The sequence below is a fragment of the Lemur catta genome, chromosome 6 (genome assembly GCF_020740605.2).
Source record: "Lemur catta isolate mLemCat1 chromosome 6, mLemCat1.pri, whole genome shotgun sequence".
NCBI classification, from domain to species: domain Eukaryota; kingdom Metazoa; phylum Chordata; class Mammalia; order Primates; family Lemuridae; genus Lemur; species Lemur catta.
This window is the reverse complement of record NC_059133.1, coordinates 4,512,789-4,523,703: the sequence shown is the minus strand read 5'-3', so window position 1 is coordinate 4,523,703 and position 10,915 is coordinate 4,512,789.

Sequence of the window (10,915 nt, the reverse complement as noted above, 5' to 3'; positions counted from 1 at the left end):
TGGCAACAGGCACGTGAGATGTTCAATGTCATTAGTCATCAGGAAAATTCAAATCAAAACCACAATGACAAACTACTTCACAATCACTAGGAAGGCTATACTAAAAAAAAAAAAAAAGACAATAACAAGTGTTAGCGAGGATGTGGATAAATTAGAAGTCTCATGCTTTGCTGGTGGGAGTGTAAAATGGTGCAATAGTTTTGTTAAAAAGCCTGGAAGTTCCTCAGAAAGTTAAACCTACAGTTGCAGTATGAGCCAGCAATTGCACCCCTGGGAATATACTCCAGAAAACAGAAAACACACGTCCACACAAAACTGTGCACATGGATGTTCATAGCAGTATTATTCACAATAGCCAAAAAGTGAAAACAATCCAAAAGTCCATCAACAAAATATGGATGAACAAAAGGTGGACTGTAGGCCGGGCACAGTGGCTCACGCCTGTAATCCTAGCCCTCTGGGAGGCCGAGGTGGGAGGATCGCTTGAGGTCAGGAGTTCGAGACCAGCCTCAGCAAGAGTGAGACCCAGTCTCTACTAAAAATAGAAATTAGACAAGCAACTAAAAATATAAAAAATTAGCCTGGCATGGTGGTGCACATCTGTAGTCCCAGCTACTCAGGAGGCTGAGGCAGGAGGATCACCTGAGCCCAGGAGTTTAGGTTGCTGTGAGCTAGGCTGATGCCACGGCACTCTAGCCCGGGTGACACAGCAAGACTCTGTCCAGAAAAAAAAAAAAAAAAAAAGTGGTCTGTACATACAACTCACTGTCGTTCAACCATAAGAAGGAATGAAGTTCTGACACATGCTACATCATGGGCCAACCTTAAAAACATGAAAACAGCCAGACACAAAAGGCCACGTGTTCTACATGTCCATTCACATGAAATGTCCAGAACACGGAAATCTGTAGAGACAGAGAGCAGATCGGTGATCCCCAGGGCCTATGGGGAGGGGATTGGGGAGTAACCACTAATGGGTACAGGGTTTCTTTTAGGGAGATGAAAATGTTCTCGAATTAGGTAACGGTGGTGGTTGCATAACCTTGTGAATATACTAAAAACCACAGTGCGCACTCTAAGAGGCTCAGTTTTGTGGTATATGAATTGATCTCAGTTTTCTGAAAAAGTTCCCCAGACTCCTTAGCTGCCAAGCCCCAAAGCCTCTCCTGCCTCCTCTCCCACTCCAACCCTGCAGCCACGTTCTCCACTACCCTAGGACAGTCTCGAGGTCACACCCCAGCCTCACTGGGCACCTCTATCACAGCACTCATCACACAGCAGTGGGGTGCTATCTGCCCCTGACCCCCCACCCCACCATGAGCTCCCCTGGGTCAGCAAGCAGACTGGTTACCCCTGTGTCCTCCCAACAGGGTCACCATAGAGTGGATATCAGACAAAGTATAGAGATGGATGGGTGAGTGGATGGATAGGTGGATGAGGGGTAGATGGATGGGTGAGTGGATGAATGGATGGATGGTGGGTGGATGGATGGATGGGGTGGTTGAGTGGATGATGATGGGTGGATGGATGGATGGGTGGATTGGTGGGTGAGGGGGTGTGAAGGTGGGTGGATGGATGAGTGGATGGGTGGATGTATAGATGGATAGATGGATGTGTGGGTGGATGGATGGGATGGATGAGTGGATGGATGATAGGTGGGTGTGTGGATGGATGGATAGATGGATTGGTGGGCGAAGGGGTGGGGGGGTGAGTGGATGAGTAGATGGACAATGAGTGGATGGATGTATGGATGAGTAGATGGATAATGGCTGGATGGATGTGTGGATGGGTGGATGGATTGATGGATGAGGGGGTGGGGAGGTGGGTGGATGGGTGGGTGGATGGGTTTTCAGGAGCCTAGAAAGCCCATCCAGTGCCCCTGTTTTGGGATGAGGGAATGGCCATCGTTTACTCCCGTAACCTCTTTCCCTGCTGACGCTAACAGCTCCAGACTGACCACGGGTGGTGGGAGGAGATGGTCAGGCCCCATGGTCTGAGTTAAGAAGGGTGAGAGTTGGCACCGCTCTTTGTCCCAGATTTCACAGCCCAGCCTAGCCTCCCTTGCTAGGGCCCTGGCAGTGACAGCAGGACCCATGGGAGCGCCTCAGAGCAGACAGGCCAGCCCTGCCCTGAGCCAAGTGGTGCCAAGGGCCAGCCCGGGGCAGGAGGTGGCCGGGGCGCCCAGGCCTGGCCTCCCTGCTGAGCCTGGGAGGCGAGGACTTGGAGAGGCAGGGGCAGGAGAGAGCACAGGCACCCCCCAGAGTATGGGCCTAAGCTGGTTGGAGTCTTAAAAAAGATCTTTCTAATCTTTCTAGAGTTTTGCTTTTCTAGAATGTCTTATAATTAGAATCACACAGCACGCAACCTTTTCAGAGTGGCTTTCTTCATTTAGCAAGTTGTATTTAAGATTCATCCATATATTTTTGCCATGACTGGGTAGCTCGTTCCTTCTTCACTAAACAGCATTCCCTTGTATGTATGTCCTAGGGTTTAATCATCTATTCGTTTATCAAAGGACATCCTGGATGCACAACACCGCCCTCTGCATGTGTGCATGCTCACACGCACGCATACACACACACACACACGCACACGCACAACCATCCAGGCCCCAGCCACCCCACCCCTGCTCACAGAGTAGACCCCACTGCCCCCTTCTCAGGTATAAAAGGCGGGGTTCATTGTGCCCATTTCACAGAAAGGCAAACTGAAGTCCCACAAACCGAGTGGCTTGGTCTGGAGCGTGGCTCCCCCTCACTGATCCACAAAGACCCAGAGTCGCTTCAAAGGGAAGTGCAGGTGTCACCCCCCTCCTGGGCTGCATCCTGGCCGGACCCCTCGGTGGTGGAAAGCTCCCCACGCCCATGCTGCAGGGGTTTCCGCAGCACCCGCCCCGCACCGCACCAGAGGGCCCGGAGGAGCAAACCCCCCCGTGGGCCTGCAGAGCCCGTGGCCGGGGAACAAGCCCATCGCTGAGCGTCTTGATGACACGAAGGGAGTCTCCTTCCCCCTTCAAGGAGGCTGGAGGGAAGCGGGGCTGGTGCCTCGGGCCGGCCTGCGGGGGCTTCCCAGAGCAGGTGCACTTGACCCTGAAACCCAAAGGCGAAATGGGGGCAGCAGGAAAGAGAGGGGTGCGGCGGGAGGCGGGGAAGCAGCTCCACTCAGGACAGAGCAGAGGGAGGCCCAGGAGGGACGGAGAGTTTGGGGACCATGATGCTGGGGGGTCCCAGGGCGCCTGAGGTGGGGGCAGATCGCGAGCGTGTGAGACGAGGAAGTCACTTGCACACGCCCTCACCGGAGGCTGCAGTGAAGATTTAACTCGCTTCTCAGTCACTCTGCGTGTGGGGCCCGGCGGGTCGTCCTTGCACTCCGACGTGAGGCTGCTGTCGGCCCGTGGGGTACATCCGCTGCAACGATAACGCACGTTTGTTACCAGATATTTGGAAAATGCTAATTTGGAAAACTACAAAGAAGAAAAGCTTTCCATATTGTTATGATCCAAAGATTATCCTCCGTAACAAGTGAGTGCATTTCTTTCGGATCTTTTCCTAATCTCTGTGTTTTATATCATCTAGATGATATCCCACATAATTTGAGTCTTAATTTTTTTTATTTCATATGATTGCATAAGCATTTTCGCATGTCTTTAAACACTCATTGTAAACCTAATTCTAATGGGTACATCGAGTTCCAGAGAGAGGGCCCATGATCATTTCACGATGCACGGTCAAGGGCCATTTACGCGGTGGGTGTTGTCTGCTACCCTGAGCAATGCTCCAACAGCGTGAAGCCTTTCCTACATTTCAGGAGACTCCCTGAGTATGAATTTCCAGTGGTGGGATCACAGTCCCTGAGTATGAATTTCCAGCAGTGGGATCACGGAGTCAGCTCACTGCCTGAATCGTACAGCCAGACCGGCCTCCAGAAAGTTGGCAGAGATTTCCATTCCCGCTGGAGGGGTCTGACCCACGGCCCCCCTGCGCCCGGCACTAGAGGTAAATGTTTACTTTTCACCTGTGATTGTCCCAGCTTGAAAGGGGGCTCTCCCAGCTCGAGCCGTTTCCCTGCTGCCCACAGGCCACGTGGCTGTCTGTGTCCCTGCTGCACCGGGGGTTGCCGCCTCTGGGGCGTGGCTGGGGCCGGTGAGCCGTGGCGTGGACACTGCTCGGTTTGAGAAGCCCACAGACCCTGGGGCCTCGGCCAGCAGCTTCCTCTCCTGTAAACGGGGAGCCTGGGAGGGCCGTGAGAGATGAGGCGGGGACAGCGGGCGCAGGCAGTGGTCCGACACTGCACTATCGTTCTCACGGCCTGTCTGCCCCGCTGGCCGGCCAGGCAGGGCCTCCTGGGAGGACACACTGTCCCTGGTCCACTCCTGCCTCTTCCCGGAACAGCAGATCAAATGCTCCGGGCTCCTGGACTTCATTGAGAACTTAGCTCTTTCTCTTTGCCCAGAAAAAGTTTCCATTTAACCAGCGAAAACTTTTTCAAATTCCACATTTCCTCCAACAGCCACAGAGCGTGGGGGGCTGAGGAGAGACGAGGGCCGGGTTTGTCGAGGTCCACGTGCCTCCGAATCTCTTCCTGTCTTGGAGGCCCAGGCCAGGGTCACACACAGCAGGGGCCCTCGGAAGGGGGGCCGGGCCAGGCTCAGCTGGCCAGGCTGGGGAGAGCGGAGCCCCAGGAGGCCAAAGCTCCCGCCAGCCCTGGCTCGTCTGTCCACTCTCCCGCTCATGGGCTCAACCCTGACTCAGGCCCTGTGTGTCGGGACTGGGCTGGGACTGGGGACAGAGACATAAATCAGACAAAACCCTCTGGCCAAGTCACTGTCAGGCCTGGAGGGAGAGCTGGCTCCTGAAACATGCAGTTACATCCGCACAGCTGTGGAGAACATATTTTCTGAGCACTCATTGTGGGCTACAAACTGTGCTGGGACGTTCGCATGATAAAAATTCTGAGAGCTGGGGATGGAGTTTGTCCCAGGCCGTGGCTGGCCAAGGCAGACAGAAGCCCAGCGAGGGCTGGGCCCACCCCCCAGGGTCACACCCGAACTCTCCAGCTCCACGACGCTCCAGTGGGGACAGGCAGGAGGCCAGAAAGTTCCCTCGGGGTCACAAAGGCCCCCTGAGCCCTAGGAGTGGTCAGCCAGGGGATGTCATGACAGCACCTGTCCTGGGGGCATGGGGCAGAGCTGGGCTCTGCTGTGGCCTGTGCAGAAAACAGCTGGGAAGAGGTGGGGGCAGCAGTCACCTCCGCAGCCTGCCCCTCCGTGGGAGCCGGCTGGGGTGGTGCTGCCCCAGCTTCAGTGTGGGACCGCAGTGGCCAAGGCCAGACCCCACTCCAGGTCTGACAGTTTCTGCTGCTCCATCTCTGCGCCCCCGGGGCCCAGCGTCCTCTGCTGTAGACCAGGAAGGGGCCTGGCAATGTTCTCCCCAGGCCCAGGGCAGAGTCGGCGCCAGTCCCCTGCCCACTGAAGGGCACTGTGGCCGCCCCTGGACAGCTGGCAATGACCAGCGGAGGGAGCCCCCGCCCGCTGGTTCACAGCCCCATTTAAACCTGCCCCACCCAGGGCCACGTGAGGTGGCAGCCGAGGGACACGCAGGCAGGAGAGACGTGGACACCTCTCAGAGGCAACTGTGTTCCTGCGCCTGGTCCCGGAGGACAAGAGGGAGATTTCTAGGTAGAACACGAGGTCGGGGACACAAAGATGACCCCTGGCCCCCATGCAAGTATTGATACCAACACCAGCTTTTAAGGAAAGTGGAGTAAGAACCAGCAGGTTTCTTCCCTAACTGACTTCAGTGTGTTCCGGACTCTTTTTCCTACCTTAGTTCTATTCCACACTAAATCTCTGAGCCTCCAGGGACCAGCCCCTGGGGTGGACAGACCAGCCGAGGCAGCAGAGAGTAGGACAAGTGGGGCACACGAGAAAGATCTTTCTCCAGCCTGAACCTCACAAGGAGAACTTGGGCAACTGCTGGGAGTAGTGAGCCCACCATCTCCAAAAGCAATCAAGCTGCTCCTGGATGCCCAGCAGCCAGGGAGCCCAGGAAGGGGTCTACAAGTGTCAGGCTGCTACAACAAGGAGCACCCGAGGGCCCTCATGGGGGGCCCCTGTGGGGGTGCTGCACACACGGTTCAGAGCCCCCTGAGTCGTCCAGATAGATGAGGGTGGGGTGGGGGGACAAGCCCTCTAGACAACAGCAGTAAAGGGCTAAGTGCCTGCTGTATGCCGGGCACTACGCCAGCAAGGGGTTTTGCTCTCATATTAAATCATCTCAACTTACTGCAAAGTGTTTATTACTGTCCCCATTAACAAGTGAAAAGGCTGGGGACCAGGGAGTACAGGACTTGCCAGAAGTCACACAACTCCCTGCGGACAGAGCCAGGATTTGGAGCCAGAGCCAGGTGACCCAAAGTCTTCCTTCAGCCGTCACTCAATCGAGAAATGTTTATGGTACCTGCCACGTGCTGGGTCCTGGTCTGGGGGTTTGGATCACAATCCCGAAAGACTGTCTCGTACGCCATGATCCCAAACATTGAAATCACGCAAGATCGAAACCCTTAAAGTCTAAAACCCCTAACGTCTAACCGAATCCCCAAACTGTAATGACAATTTGGAATTAGGGGCGATCGAGGCTTCTAAAAGTGAATTTCAAGCGGTTACCAGCAAGGTTTGTTTTGGCCATTCAGCCCAGGGCGTTTGGCAGAAAGTTCAGATGAGTGTGCTGGTCACTCCATACGGCCACCACAAAAACGTCAGTTTAAAACTCGGCATTCCCCGGCACTGGCATCCCTTCCGGCTACCGAAGTTCCTGGAGCTTTGAATGAATTAAAGCCACATTTGCCTGAGGCCAGGGAAGTGACTGACTGGCTTGAAGATAATCGTGTGCGGGTGGGACAAGAAGCCACCAGCACTGCTCCCGCCAAACGTGTGGTCTGTGCACGAGTGTACGCGGAATGTTCCGCGTGCCCAAAGCAGCATAGAGGCACGGCACAGAACATGCAAAACTTAGCTGGGAATGTTCACGTCGGTGTGTATCAGCTCACAGAAGAATTTCAACAGGAGCAGCGCCACATGGAAAATGAATGTGAGCGTGCCCTCCAAGGACAGCCGCACCCTAGCGGAAAAGAAGCAGCTATTCATCGAGATGCAAGACTCCAAAACACAGTGACTGTGAAGGTCGGCAGCTCCACGGACAACCTCCGTGCGATCGCCCACAGTCTAACCCTACAGCACGCCTTTTTTATATGTCAATTTTCTCTTTGGTATTTTTCTTTTTTTCTTTTCTTTTTCTCATTTCCCCCCCCCCTTTTAAATCGTCAGCGTTGTTTTTTACAATTTGCTATGCTAAGTATTTCATCTTGGTGTCATTCCCAATACTGGAAGTATAGATTGTGTAGAGACTTTTAGAGAATTCTAATTCGTTTTATGTACTTTTTGCACATGTGGCTCTCGGGCTCTTGGGGTGACTGCACATGTAGTGGGGACCCCACACGGTTTTTGATCGACCTCATCAAAAGACGCAGGCTATTGGTCCCGCTGTTTCATAGCTGCAGTTACAAAGCTGGGTACGCACAGTTACCAACCAAGGTATGAGTTAATACATCTCCCTTCTTGACCAATTTCTTTATGAATACGGGTCATCTGCTCATAACTGCTATACCCACTTGACTTTCATTAATGCAGCCGAGTGTTTATGCTTGCAAAAATATAAAAATGTGTATGTTATTATTGCTATCTTATTGTGCAAAGTGGCCTGTGTTCTGTTGTTTTTATGTTTGTCGAATAAATCCCCTCTTTAAAGTGTGAGTAAGTATCTTCCACTTTTAAATTATTTTTTCAGAATTTTCTTTTTGGGATTTTGATCTTTCGGGACGTCAGCAGTCAAGACTGTAGCATTCGAGATCGAGTCTTTGGGGTTATGGTGGCTCTCGCTGTCGGGACTCGGGGTGCCTGGAAAACCAGACAGGCCAGGACCTGGCTTTCACGTGAGCATTTCACACTTGCCAGGGCTGTTTATGTCTTTATGTCTAATTTTATTCAACAAACTTTGACCCAAATATTCACTCTGGCCTGCACCCGCTCTCTGAGCCAGGCCTGGGGTGGGGGCTGGGGACTCACACACAGTTAAGTCAGGTCCAGGGACCCATCTGTCACCACGACCCCAGCCCCAGAGGGGACATGATGCCGGGCCCTGGGGAGGAGGGGGCCTGAGAAGGGGCAGCTGGGGCTGGAGACAAGGCTGGGGCACATGGCACCCCCACAAGCCCTGGCACCTTCCCGGGCTCCACACTCACATGGGAGGGATTGCTGCATTTTACAGCTGAGAAAAGTGAGGCTCAGAGAGGTCAGGTAACCCAGAGTCCCAGAGAACATCAGTCAGCACTTCAGGTTCAGGTGCTGTCACCCGGCCCCCGAGAAGCCCACGGCCACGGGGCATCCATCTGCAAGGCTCTCCCGGTTCCAATGCCGAGCCCTACCCCTCCGTGGGCCCATTTCAAAGATGTGGTGACCGAGGGCTGCAGAGGCAGCATTAGAACCTGCAGCTTCCAGCCGAGGCCACCCCCTCCTGGTGTGAGTTTTCCATCCTTTGCATTGACCTTTGTCAAAGCATTTCACACCTGTTAGCCTGTCCGGGGACAAATTCGAGGCTGTATGGAGCCCGTGAGGAGCATCCTTCCTTTCTGGCCCAAGGAGTTGACCACCAATACCCAGGACATCAGGGCCAGACAGAGACCACGGGGTCTAGATACTCAAAACCACACCCTGTGGAGCTCTGGGGGTCCCAGAGAGCCCCTGGGGGTTGGAGGAGGGAGGAGGCAGGGCTCGGGTCCACCTTAGTTTTAGCAGAGCCATCAGATATCAGCCGGAACCAGCTCTTCCCTGGCCCTCTAGCTCTTGGGGCTCACCCTCATGTCCCCCCATGTCCATGCCAACCGGGTGGCAGACCCCAGTCCCTCTCAGCTCACCACCACCCTTCCTCCCCTACCCCGACCCACCCCCAGAGCCCTGCACCAAGCATCAGTGAGCAGGGAGAGCTTCGCTGAGGCTCTTACGGCCAGCCCAGGAAGTACCTTGCACTGCCCACCACACAGCCAGCAGGGACGAGGCCTCCTTAGGTGCCCACCCCCTCGCCCCCCCATCCCTGCCTCAGCAGAGTCTCCCAGGACATCTCTGCTCCCTGCCCCTCCGGGCTGTCCTGGGCCTGCCACCTCCTCCTCCTTCCTCCTTGTTTTCACCCCCAGGGGCTCACACCCTCCTCCTTGCTGTGACTGGTGATGCCGGGCCATTCCCTCAGCCACAGGTGCCCCCTGTCAAGAATCGTGAAGGTTCTGAGACCTGACCCTACTTGCAAGCTAACAATGGAGCCTGCCCAAGTTCCACGAAGGCTGTCAGAAGACTCGAGACTCCTCGGTCAGAAACAAAAGCCAGTTCGTGGTTCGTGGCAGTGGCAGGAGCCAGAGTATCAGCGTTTTTGTGAGCCATTTCCCAGGGACAGCACAAACAGGGCCCGAGGGCGCCTGCACACTCGGTGGGCTGCATTGCAGGAGAGGAACCCCGAACTCAGGGAAGCTGCCTCTTTCCAGGAGGCAGAAAGCAGCTCTGGGCTCCTGTCTGTTCACTTGCACTGTGTGACCAGCATCCTCCCAAAATTCATGTCCACCCGGAACCTGTCAGTGTGACCCTATTTAGAGACAGTCTTCGCAGATATAATCAAGTCAAAACGAGATCCTGCTGGAGTAGGGTGGGCCTTTGATCCGATACAACTGTGGCCTCCAGAACTGCGAGAGGATACATTTCTGCAGTTTTAAGACACCCAGTTTGTAATAATCTGTTCTAGCAGCTCTAGAAAATTAATCCATCGCTACACAAACTCTGTGAAAAGACAGCGTGGGACCCAGAGCGGCCGGTGCCTCACTCACAGCACACAGGGAGGCACGGATGCCACGGGGACTGGTCCCAGCACCCGCAAGGACTTTGCTCATCAGGACGGAAGGCCCAGCAGGTAGGCCCGGACCCTGCCATCTTCTGTGCCCTTCTCTGGCCTTTGGCGAGTCTCCCGCCCCTGCCGTCACTCGCTCACGGTGGCATCCCCGCGCCCTCGTGAGGGACATGTTCATACCAGCTGATAGAAAGTTCTTTGACTGCTTCCATGTCATTGCCACACATTTGACTGCCACCCAGGATTGAAAAAATGGTTCTATGGGTTTCAAAACTTAAGAATCTGGAAGGTCTAGCCCAGCCCCCTCAGCTGAGGGAGAAGGGCAGGGCAGAAGCTGTGTCAGGGCTCACCCCAGCCCCGAGGCGCCCCCCAGTCAGTCTCTGCTTTCTGCCAATCAAAGCGAGGTCAGATCAGCAGTCAGGGTGGGGCAGGGACAGATGGAGGCCCGGGTGGGGCCCACACCCTTGCTGGTGGGGGCACAAGCAGGTTTTTAACGAGCAATAGTCTTGACCACCTCCTCCCCTTGTCTCCCGTCTGACCGCAGAAAGCCCAATCACATTTGGAACACGCGACCCTCACGGCCAAGTCACCGCCTCTGACAGATGTTCATCAGAGTCGAAAGTGTTGTGGGGCCAACGTGTCGCCTAAAGAAACCTGTTGAAAAGGGGCCACCGCTCCAACAGGAAGGGCAGGGCTTCATGTGTCTTGCTTCCCGGACTGGCCCGTGCAACACGACACATGTTTGTGATGCCCGTGCTGGTGCCAGGGCCTCCCTCCCTCAGTGACTCGCCCGTTCACGCCCCCTCTGTGCACGGGGTGCCCACCAGGTGCTAGACCCTGCACCAAGGCTCCATGGCCAGAGCGTGATGTAATCCCCGTGGCAAATGTTCAGAGTAGATGGCATTAGCCTATTCTGCAAGTAAGGAGCCCGAACCTCAGAGAGGCAGGTCTAGAGCTAGGAGGCAGCAACG